At 43.4% G+C, this 12797-nt stretch overlaps 1 pseudogene; it reads left to right on the top strand.

Annotated features, from left to right (window-relative positions):
- The first annotated feature begins 4526 nt into the window (after positions 1-4526).
- On the top strand, positions 4527-12361 carry LOC119314712 (annotated as a pseudogene).
- The last annotated feature ends 436 nt before the right edge of the window (positions 12362-12797 follow it).

Below are 12797 nucleotides of genomic sequence, written 5' to 3'. Positions count from 1 at the left end.
GTCTTGGTTCGAACGAGAGGGTTTTTTGACCTGATTGCCAGGGAATGGGATAGAGGCGCAGGAGGTAAGACTGCGATCGAGCGTTGGCAGAATAAGATTCGGCACTTGAGAAGCTTTTTACGGGGTTGGGCTAAGCACCTCAGTGGTGTCTATAAGATTGAAAAGGATAGACTCCTTTCTCTTATACATGCCCTAGATATCAAGGCCGAATCTTCGATCTTGTTGCCAGCTGAGCTACAGGTTAAAATTGAGGCGGAGACGAGGTTGAAAGAACTGCTCCGCGAAGAAGAATTGAAGTGGGCTTTACGTGCTAAAGTCCGCAAAGTGGTCCAAGGGGATGCGAACACTCAATTCTTTCATCTAATAGCTAATGGAAAGCACCGAAAGAAACGTATTTTTCAACTTGAACAAGATGAGGGCACGATTTTAGGTCAGGATAACCTAAAAACATATATTACCGAGTATTACAAGCAGTTATTTGGACCACCGGAGGATAATTGTGTGTCCCTCGACGAGTCTAGGACTGAGGATGTGCCTCAGTTATCGGTTGCTGAAAATGATATTCTGGTGGCATCGTTCTCTGAGAAGGAGGTGTTTGATGCTATTGCACAGATGAAAAACAATAAGGCTTCCGGACCGGATGGATTCCCGGCCGAGTTCTATAAAAAGTGCTGGCATATTATTAAGGGGGATTTGCTACCTATGTTCAATGATCCGTTCTCGGGACAGCTTCACTTATTCCACTTGAATTTTGGAATTATCACATTGCTTCCTAAGAAAACAGATGCTATGAGGATCGAGCAATTCAGACCGATATGCCTCCTCAATGTTAGTTTCAAAATCTTCACCAAAGTCGGGACTAATAGGCTCACACAGATTGCGCACTCTGTGGTGCAAAAGTCCCAAACTGCTTTCACGCCGGACAGAAATATCCTTGAAGGGGTGGTAGTCCTGCATGAAACGCTCCATGAAATCCATTCCAAAAAATTAGATGGAGTAATTTTTAAAGTGGATTTCGAGAAAGCGTACGATAAGATCAAATGGCCATTTCTCCAACAGTCATTGCGTATGAAAGGTTTTGATGAAGCCTGGCGCAGATAGGTTGAATCATTTACGCAAAAAGGTAGTGTGGGAATTAAAGTGAATGACGATATAGGTCATTATTTCCAGACACATAAAGGCCTACGACAAGGAGATCCGATGTCACCTATCATGTTTAACATTGTGGTGGGTATGTTAGCAATTCTGATAGGAAGGGCTAAGGAAAATGGTCAAATAGATGGATTGGTACCTCATCTTGTTGATGGAGGTGTGTCCATACTTCAGTACGCTGATGATACAATCATCTTTATGGATCATGACTTGGCCAAGGCGAGAAACATGAAGTTGGTGTTATGCCTATTTGAACAATTGACCGGGTTAAAGATTAACTTTAATAAAAGCGGGATGTTCTGTTTTGGTAGAGCCAAAGACGAACAGAGGCGTATATGCAATTGTTCGGGTGTGAGTTGAGAGAATTACCTTTTTCTTACCTAGGTATTCCAATCCACCATTGTAGGTTAACAAACCGAGAATGGAAGTGCATCGAGGACCGATTTGAGAAGAAACTGAGTTGCTAGAAGGGTAAACTCATGTCATACGGAGGCCGATTAATCCTGATTAATTCGGTGCTCACGAGTATGCCTATGTTTCTCCTATCGTTTTTTGAGGTCCCAGTTGGTGTTCGGAAGAGACTGGACTTTATCGATCGCGGTTCTTTTGGCAGAGTGATGAGCTTAAAAGAAAATACCGACTTGCTAAATGGGATATCATCTGTAGACCGAAAGACCAAGGGGGTCTTGGTATAGAGAACCTCGAAGTTAAAAACAGATGCCTTCTTAGCAAGTGGCTGTGGAAGCTCTCTTCGGAGAATGATGTCATGTGGGCTCAAATCCTACGCAGCAAGTACCTTCAGACAAAAACTTTGTCCCAGGTTACAGTCAGGCCGACTGATTCACATTTCTGGAAAGGACTGATGAAAGTCAAACAATCTATGTTCAATAGGACGAAGTTTGTTATTGCCAACGGCACTAGCACGCGTTTTTGGGAGGATACTTGGCTCGGCGAGATACCCTTGGCCGTCCAATATCCGTCTTTATATCGTATTGTTCAACGACATGAGGTGTTCGTAGCTTCGGTATTTCAATCTATCCCCCTTAATATTCAGTTCCGACGGACGCTAGCGGGCAATCGTTGGGAGGAGTGGCTCCGTCTAGTTAGGAGACTGACAGAGGTCCAACTTTCCCAACAACCCGATGAATTACGCTGGAAGTTGACTAAGTCTGGAGTATTCACGGTTAAATCAATGTACATTGATGTTATTAATTCGAACTCCATTCCTACATCCAAGCATGTTTGGGATGTCAAAGTACCTTTGAAAATAAAAGTGTTTATGTGGTTTGTCCATAAATAAGTTATTTTAACCAAGAACAATTTGAAAAAGCGTAATTGGACAGGGTCTACTAGGTGTAGTTTCTGTGATCGGGATGAGACTATAAAACACCTCTTTTTTGATTGCCCGTTGGCCAAAGTCATTTGGCAGACGGTTCACATTGCTTTCAATATCAAACCACCGAATTCTGTTAACGCGTTATTTGGGACATGGCTGAATGGGATTCCGCCTGACTTAGCGAAACACATTCAGGTTGGGGTTTGCGCTTTGCTGTGGACTATCTGGACTTGCAGAAATGATTTGGTCTTTAACAGAATATCATGTATTCATTTTTTGCAGGTTATATTCCGCACTACGGCTCTGATCCGTTCGTGGTCGCTACTCACTCAGACGGAGGCCAGGGAGCATTTGGTTACTGGATCTTTCCGCTGGGAGATGGTAGCTCAGGATATCTTCAACCGGTTTGGATGGCGATCATGTAATAGGATAGGCATCTAGTTTATCTATCTATTTATAGCCAGCCGGTTGTGGCATCTTATCTTGGCTAGTCCATGTTTCTAGCCTTTATGGCTCTGTGTGAGCTTCTTTTTTTTTCATTTTGTTTGGAGACCTTGGAACCATGTTGATACTGTTTTGGTGGTTAATAAGATGGTCGTATGCATCATTCTGATGCAGAGGCCGGGGAGTCCCCCCTTTTTGAAAAAAAAATCTAGTGCACATCGCGAAATCATTTCTTGTTTTCGATATACACCTTGTTGGATTGAAAAGTTTCTTCCAAACAGTTAGCTTAGAAGCTCACTGCGAAACATTAATGTTTGTTCCAAGTAACTGAACAGTTGTCTTGTACATGACCGTTTAGTCATCTCTTCATGCTTGGCTCAAACGTCAGCTTCCCTGGCTGGACCTATTTCCTTTGATAATGGAACCCGACTTCACAAGCTTTGGCACGGAAAACAAAAACTTTGTAGGCAGAGTGTTATAACATCATTGCCCGAGCTAGCAGGCCACCGTTTGTAATCTATGAGGTGATTAGTTCGAGCAAGTAATGCCATTGCTGAGCTTCACGAATGACGCAGCAACGACCATGTGAGAACATGTAAACTGTCTCTAGTCCATTGCAAACAAAAATATTGCCAGCCCCGTATGGCATCGCTGGTGTTTCCACATCTATAATAGGCGAAGGACATAGCCTCCTGATAAAACTATGAATTGTTAGGAAGACCGTCTTATTAAAAAGATGCGTGTAGCTAGGGACGACTGAGATTTAACCAAGTCTCAGTCAAGTAACATAACATGCAAGATAGAAAAAGAAAAAAATGCATGGATATCAATATAAGATCTCACGGATATAGCATCATCTGAGACTTAACAAAATCCCAGTCGACTTAGCAAGACTGAAAAAAGATTCACCGGAATTACTCTGTCGTTAGCTAACCTCCCCCATTCTTTTTTTAGAAATGTTGCTAACCTCCCTCATTATTAATGAGTTTCTCTGTCACATTTTTTTTAATAGCTTCTTTATCACCACCAGATTTTTTTTTTCCAAACTGACGTCATAAGCACCATTTTTTACCTCTCTAACCGGGCATGGATCAATACCAGCTGGAATTTGACACTGGAAGCATGTAATTCGTAAAATTGACGCAAAATCTAGTGCAAAGCGTCACAAAATATGTGGTTGTACCGCTCACTTTGCGATCTACAAATACTTGATTCAAACTAACATTTACCATAAACTAAGTAGCACTGCTGTCAATGAAAATTAACATTTAAGGTCCACTTGCGAACGTGCTGAGCTCGCACTTCAAGCTCCTCTTTCTTAATCTCTCCTTTGCTGTCTTGTGCTTAGCGCCATTGGAGACCGGACCCAACTAATTTTTTCTGCAGCACTGCGCTATCAATGAAAATTTATGAAATTCCCGTCAAAAAGAAAATTTATGAAATCTGCTGGATAAACTAGTTCTCTCCCCATCTCTCTAGATGCTTAGAGCAGAGCAAAACCAAGATTCATGTGCTTAGCTCGCACTTCGAGCTGAGCTCCTCTTTTCTAATCTCTCCTTTGGTGTCTTGTGCTTGTATATGCATCCATAGCCTTAATTATAGCATGCACGCCATCACTACCGATCGACACAAACAAACCCCCACCAAACAGCAGACACAAGCTAAGCGAAAATGGAGGCGACGGTGCTGAGCGTCGGCAAGTCCGTGCTGAGTGGAGCGCTTAGCTACGCCCAATCCGCCCTGGCCGAGGAGGTGGCCTTGCAGCTGGGAGTACGCCGTGATCAGGCCTTCATCACGGGTGAGCTCGAGATGATGCAGGGCTTCCTGATGTGTGCACACGAGGAGGGGCGAGATGGCAGAAGCATGGTGGTCAAGATCTGGGTGAAGCAAGTCCGTGACGTGGCATACGATGTCGAGGACTGCCTCATGGACTTTGCCATCAGGTTAGATCACCAGCAGTCGTGGTGGCGTATCCCTCGAAGGCTGCTTGACCGGCGTTTCGTGGCCAAGGAAATGAAGGAGCTCAGATCCAAGGTGGAGGACATCAGCCAGAGGAATGTCCGGTACCACCTCATAAAGGAATCATCTGGGCAGCCATTGTCTACCACTGCCACCATCAGCAGTGAGGTGATACTTCACGTCGCCGAAGCAAAGACACGAGCTGCACTTCACCTGGAAGAGGAAAAGGTGGATCTTGCCGAGCTGATCGCCAGAGATGACCTTGGGCCAGCAATCGCGGTGTGGGGAGCAAGCACCGATGTTGGGGTCACATCTATCATCAGAGCTGCCTATGACAATAAACAAGTGAAAGATAAGTTTCAGTGCCGAGCCTGGGTAAGGCTGATGCATCCCTTCAATCCAAATGACCTCTTTGTCAGCTTGGTGAGGCAGTTCTACCAAGATTCATGTGAAGAATCTGGTAAAGCAAGCATGCAAGGAGGAGGAACAGCCACTGGGCTGACAGTTCTGAAGAAGATGGCAGCACCAGATCATAGTTTGGTCGATGAGTTTAATCGGTATGTGACTGAGAAGAGGTACTTGGTTGTTATTGCTGATGTGTCTACCATAGAAGAGTGGGACTGGATCAAAACATACTTCCCGAGATTGAATGGGGGGCGGATTATTGTGTCCACGCAGCAATTTGAAGTTGCAAGGCTGTGCACTGAGCAGCCTTGCACAATATCAGAGATAAAACAAATATGGTCATTCGATAAGGACTTATATGTCTTCTACCACAAGGTAACCACAAGTATACATATCTCCTCTTCGTCTTGATTTAGATAATCGAATGTAATCTTTGTCGCCCCATATATGAATTATATACGAATCAGTGCATCATTGTTTTGATTTAGGTATCTAGCAGGTAGAGTAGTTCGCCTAAATTAACTAACGTGGCTTAACTTATGTTCAGGCAGAGGCGGCTCGAATCAAAGAGGACGGCAAGGCCGAGTCCAGCTCAAATGGTGAGATCACTAGCGCTGAAGAAGCCGCTCGTGAGAAACAGCAGCATGCAGATCAGAAGCCCACTGGTGCCAGTGTAGTGGCAGCCGCTTTGGAGGAAGATCGGCTTATCGACCGGGTGGCAGCAAAAGCTAAAGTTATTGATTTCATCGATCAAGATGGCGAGGTGATCAGCATTTGTGGAATGGGTGGTCTTGGGAAAACCACTCTTGTCACAAGTCTCTACCAACAAGAACTCAGTGGAAGGTTTCAGAGGCGCGCTTGGTTAACGGTGCCGCGTCTAAACCATCAAGAATTTTACAATGATTTGTTACAGCAATTATGTGTGGATTTTCATGGAGACAAAGAAAAGCACGTCACTGAAACACAACAAGGTAACAATGGAAATGAGACACAACCAAAGAAAGAGCAAAAACCAGTTGACATTTTGGCAAAGATTTTATTGGAAAACAAATGCCTGATTGTTTTTGATGATCTATCATCGACCATGGAATGGCAATTGATAAGGAAGCTCTTGCCATCATCGAAGGACAATACCGCTAACCGGATCATTGTCACAACGCGGGAACTGAATGTTGCAATGTGTTGTTCGGAGAAAGAACGCAAAATATACAATCTCGAGCTTCTAACTAAACAGGATGCTCTCCGCCTATTTGAAAAGAAGGTACTCTATTTTACATGTGAAATAGTAGAAGCATTATATTAAGCTAATTTTTTAAGATGGTACATATTTTCTTGTCATAACATTTGTACAAATATTGTACTGATGGGTGGACAATCCATCCTTATTTCGTAAAAGCAGTTTTTTTTTGCGGGAACAGTTTTTGAATATTTTTTTTTGCAAGATGACTTCAATATAGACACCTTCTAAACATATTTTATTGAGAAATGCAGTTCTGTACATATTCACCTATGTTATCATATATGGCATTACAGAGTAAATTACATGAAACTATACGTGTTTTTGGTATAACAAGTAAACACAAAACAAGTTCAGTTTTTGCTTCACTGAGGCTACATATACATTCTAGTTTGCCATGTTTCATCAATGCAAACTAGAATGTACCTCGCACGTTCAAAATGTAAGAAATAGAATTCATTCAGAGTACACTTTAACCAACTACTATGCAACAAAAACCTTATGTCGTGAGATCAGATACTTATCTACGATTTATTTTATATCACATAAAACACATATTAACGCAATATTTGTTGTTCAAAAGCTTCTCTTCTCTTAGCGAATCAAAACACACCCTACAGTTAGAACAACGAGATTATATTTTTCTTTATGGCTATGCCAAAAATTTCATGCAAATGTATATGTAGCTTTATAGTTTTATATTGTCCCATGGACACAATATTATTTACTCCCCATTCAGTGTTGGTCTTTGTGGGCTCCATATAGTGGACATTTTCAAACTCTGACCATTACTGTACTTGGATGTTTCCAAATTTTTGCTTTTAGTATAATTGGAGTCATGCTTTTTCGAACTTGTAAAAGTAATATTATTGTATAGATCTAGCAAAAGTGTTGCCTCTTAACTTATTTGCACTTGAAAGTATTCGACTGTCATAAATAGCTCCAATTGTTATTAAAAAAAGGAGATGTATGAGTTATGAAGCACACTAGAGTAACCTGATAAAGAAGGAAATCACATTTTAAACCCAAAACTATTATGCTTGGCCCGACTTAAAACCTTAAGATATGAGATCGCCCAAATCAAACTCTGGACTTCTGCAAACAATTCAAAGTGAACCCTATACCGGTTTGGAAAAGTAGTTTTGCATTTTGGGCCTTTCAAAACATATAAGGATTTCCCCCGGGGAAAAAAAATAAGGATTGGTGAAGGAATGATAACATACCTAAAATTGTCATTAGTCATGTCATGTGCAAAAACAACAGAGAAATTCATTTATTTTTTGTGTCTTCGTATGGAAAAATTGCGTGATGATTTTTATCCTGGTTCTTACTTTCTGGTATTCTCCACTATTTTTTACATATATTTTTGAGAGCCTCGGAATAAGAAACCGCAATTGTTATAGAGCCTAGCTAGGTGGGTCAAGAGATAATTGTGCATGCCATGATGTTGTTAAGATAAGATTTCATAAAGACCCTTATGGCCTTGTCCTATAAATGGGCCCTTGTAAGCCTACAAAATTTTAAGTCCATGTCGAATACTTTTAGTTGGTCCTATACATAAGACTTGCAATTAGGAAATAACAATAGCTAAATATGGTGTGCAGTGCTGGATCTAGTCCTCCGCAAAAAGTTATAAACCATCCCAACATTAAGCCAGTGGGGGGAGGAGGGGAGGGACGTGTTACTGATGAGGAACAATGAAAATTGGAACTAAATTGTGACAGTTAATGGTTTTATAAAGTTCGGTTTTAATTTGAACTAAAATGTAGCATTCCTTCTATCTATAAATTTTCACATTTTTTGGAAACCGTTGAAATACAAAGCACTGTCTAAAATTGGGCTAGGGTTAAAGTTAAATGATTTTACAAATTTCTGTTTTAATATGTGCGGTTTCGTAGTTCAGGATTCAAATCAGACTTGGCATCATAATTTGCAGTTTAAAATGGACTTCTTTTTTTTTTTGACGCGTCAACGGCGGGCTTGCACCGGCCTGAACTTATATTGCCAAACCAAAGTTGTTACAGAAGAGAGTTACAGGAGGGGAGGGAAAGGAAGGCAAAGAGAGGAAGAAATAAAGAAGAACTAACTAAAAGATATTACAAGGGTCTAAATTCTCGCAGCCAAGTGGGACAACATAGTACTCCAGTCCCGGAGAAGCGACTGACGTTGAGTATTGCCACATCGGTGAGACCAGAGAGCAAGGTCATCCGCCGCGGCGATGGGAATGTGGTGGATGCCGAGCGTTTCATTGCGGAAGACTTTTGCATTGCGACGTTTCCAGGTGTTCCAGAGAATGACAATTATCACCGTCGAGCGCACCTTATTAGTCCTAGTGTCTCCCCACACGCCCTCCAGGTCGTTCGGGGGCCCAACGCAAAGGCTGCCAGCTCTTCCCAGAGAGGTCGGAGAAGAGTGCAGCTAAGGAGAAGGTGGGCGATGCTTTCACAGCCACCGCAAAAAGGGCAAGCATCAGTGGTTGCGATTGATCTGCGGAGCCGTCTCTCGTTGGTGTAGACGCGGTCCTTGCGGGTGAGCCATAGGAAGATTCTGCATTTATTAGGAGCATAGTTCCTCCATATTGCCGCAGCCATCGTGTCAGGTGGGGTGACCGCCGAGTAGGCGAGTTTGGTGGATAGGCTTTTGCCCGATCCCCTGCATATCCTTGTGTTTGGAACCTGCGTATCCAAGTTAACTGAGGCTAAAAGATCACGTATAGCAATCAGTCCATTTTCCGCTACATGGGATAAACGAGGAGCTAGGTCTAGGTTTAGTTCCGAGGCAGCAAGCACCCGAGCGGCAGAGGTGGCCTGTCTGGTTGAGTGTGAGAAGAGAGCGGGGAAGGTAGCAGCTAGAGAGGTGTGGGTGTTCGGGACCCGAAGGTCATGCCAGAAGGAGGTGGTAGTTCCATTGCCTACGGTTACAAAGGTTATTTCTCGGAAGAATTCCAAGCCTTTGAGGATATCACGCCAAACCGGAGTAGCCGAGGGGTTGTAGGGTTCCAAGTCATGATGTGGGGACCAACCATACTTGTTAACAATGTAGCTAGAAGCGGTGGGGAGGCCAGAGTCATGTAGCTTGGAGAGGTGTTTCAAAAGGAGGCATAGGTTCAAGTGCTTGAGGGATGAGAAGCCTAGTCCACCTTTTGAGAAGGGGGTACAGACGAGATCCCAGGCAACTTTGCATTGCCCGCCGGTTGTAGTGTCTTGCCCAGACCAGAAGAATGCCCGGCATCGTTTGTCAATCTCCTGTAGAGTTCCTGCTGGAAGAAGAAGCGTACTCATGGCGTAGATCGGGAGAGCCCGAAGAGCCGCACGGATGAGGATGGCTCGACCCGCTAAAGAGAGGAGGAGCCCGTGCCATCCGGCAAGACGCCGGTCAATTTGAATCTCAGCAAACACATACTTACCCATTGGACTCACACAGATATTAAGTATCACACACGGTGTCAACCCTAAGTCCAAACCTGCTGTGTAGAAACAAACATTCCTCCGACAACTAGGCCACATAACCATCTTCCCGTGTTGGATAGTGAAGAACACTACACGCGAAAATTGTATACTTGAAACTATAAATGCCAACAAATGCTTGTAAAGAAATAGCATTTCTTCTCTTAAAAAGGAATTGTATTTGTATGTAGTGAGTACTTCATTAGTGTTTACAACTTAACATGGCGATGGATGACAATTACATAATGAATTGTATATAAGCAGGCCAAAGTAAGAAGAAATTGCATTCGAAATGCTATATCGCCTGACCTGGTTTTCTAAATCATATGAATAACAGGTATTCAAGGATATCGAAGAGAGGGAAAGTTATGCTCATATTCCGGGCCTGGCTGAGCAAGCAAATCTTATATTGAAGAAGTGTGACGGCCTCCCTCTTGCTATATCCACCATAGGTAGCTTCCTGGCAACCAAACCTAAAACTGCTATAGAGTGGAGGAATTTGAATAAACACATCAATGCAGAGTTAGAGATGAATAAAGAGCTTGAGATGATACAGACAGTCCTTGCTTCAAGTTACGAAGGTTTACCTTATTATCTCAAGGTTTGCTTCTTGTATTTATCCATTTTTCCTGAAGATCACCGCATCAGATGGTCTCGTTTGGTGAGGCGCTGGATTGCAGAGGGGTATTCGAGGCGAATACGCGACAAGACTGCAGTTGAAACCGGGAATAGCTACATCACCGAGCTTATCAATAGGAGTATGGTCCGACCATTACAAGGAGATGGGATTGCAAGTGGGAGGAACGGTTTCTTGGACGTCCATGATCTCATCCGTGACATTGCAATCTCAAAGGCAACAGAGGAAAGTCTTGTTTTTACACTGGATGAAGGATGTGACTTAAACACCCAAGGCAAAATCCGGCACCTTGCTGTAAGCAGCAGGTGGAAAAGAGACAAAGATGCATTTGAGAGTGCACTGGACTTATCTCGCTTAAGATCATTAACAGTATTTGGAGGATTGGAGGCATTTTTCATTTCTGATAAGATGAGATTACTCCGAGTACTGGATTTGGAAGACACAAAGGGTCTGACAGATCAACACCTCCATCAGATTGGGAAGCTTGTTCACCTAATCTACCTTTCTCTGCGAGGATGTGATGGACACTTGCGCCTGCCAGATTCAATGGGCAATCTGAGGCACCTAGAAACACTGGATGTAAGAGATGTATGCATAATAAATCTGCCAACAACAATTATCAAGCTTGACAAGTTATGTTATCTCCATGTGGGCATTGTACCATTGAATGATGACAAGAGAACAGGAACATACTGGGTTGATGTGGATAGGGAACTGAAACCCATGATATCGGTTCTCCCCAAGTATGGTTGCAGCTGTAGAATCCCGCGCTACTGCTGCTGCTGCTGCATCTACCCGGTGTGTTTACTATATCGCCTCTGCATGTTAGTACTTACCTTACTATGTTGCCTCTGCTACTTGATGTTTCTCCCTGGGCGTTTCTTATGGGTGCTTACTAGAAATGGTTGTGCCGGGGTGCCTGCTTACTTTATGGGGATAGATCCATCTGGTGTCAAATTCCCGAGAGGAACCGGGAAGCTCAAGTCCCTGCACACGGTGGGTGTTGTCAATATCGATGGGGAAAATGCCATTCTCAAAGAGCTTCAAGATCTTACCGAGTTGCGTAAGTTAAGAGTGACTGGTCTGAATAAGAAAAATCGCAAAAGCTTCTGTTCGGCCATTGCAAATCTCAAATCCCTGGAATCCTTGTTTGTGCGGTCAGAGGGGAAGCCTGGTCTATCTGACTTCTTGGATGGCCTGTCTGAGCCTCCAAATAACCTTCAAAGCCTAAAGCTGTACGGCAACTTGGTCAAACTGCCGGCATGGATTGAAAAGCTCACAAATCTCGTGAAGATGGAGCTACGGAGCAGCTGCTTATCTCGGGAGGAGGTTGGTACGCAAGTCCTTGGCAAGCTACCAAACCTAGCAATCTTACGTCTGCTGAGGGGGTCGTTCGAGGGTCAGGAGCTGTGTTTCAGCTTCAAAGAGAATGCATTTCCAAGCCTCAAGGTGTTGTCGCTGGATTTCCCATGGGGCAACCAATTGGTCAAGTTTGAAGACGCGGCAGCGACCAGTAAGATTGAGCTGCTGCATGTGGATTTTGGTTGGTATGCTGTTTATAAAAAAGCTGGGATGTTTTCTGGGCTACCATCTTTGCCAAACCTCAAGGAAGTCGTACTCAACACTGCCACAAAAAAATTCATGGATGGCTTGCGAGCCCAGTTTGCTGGGAAGACAAACCAACCCATTCTGAAGGTCAAGAGTCAATGGGATTGATTCAAGCTGCTGTCTTTTCCCTGCGCGTACTGTTCTCCCTCCCATTATTAGGAGTTTCCTCTCATCCCCAGTCTGTAACACCTCAACAGTTTCGCTTGTTTATTTATGTGTCAAAAATGATTACCCTGCTCTGTTCAGCACTTTCAGATATAATGTGGCACGGCCCTGGTGTTGGTTGCTGCTCACAGATTTATCTGGGTGAATTGGATGAGCACTATTTATGTTTTCTTTTGTAAGCATACTGATGACATTACATGCTTCCTGCTTTATGGGAATAGCTAATAAATATCCAAGTGTTTTTCACCTCGGATTTTCATACAAGCATCATGCATATATGCTTCCTTACCTGATTGGACTTCAGTTGTACTAATAAGCTCTGGACTTGTTGTCGAGCCTTTCAGCTTATCCGGCAACTCTGTCTGTTCCCCACGAAGCCAAGCCAGCCACGAGATGACGCTTGGTACA

The sequence above is a fragment of the Triticum dicoccoides genome, chromosome 6A (genome assembly GCF_002162155.2).
Source record: "Triticum dicoccoides isolate Atlit2015 ecotype Zavitan chromosome 6A, WEW_v2.0, whole genome shotgun sequence".
In the NCBI taxonomy this organism is placed as follows: Eukaryota; Viridiplantae; Streptophyta; class Magnoliopsida; order Poales; family Poaceae; genus Triticum; species Triticum dicoccoides.
The sequence above is the reverse complement of the archived record's forward strand: the minus strand, read 5'-3'. Positions and strand labels throughout refer to the sequence as shown.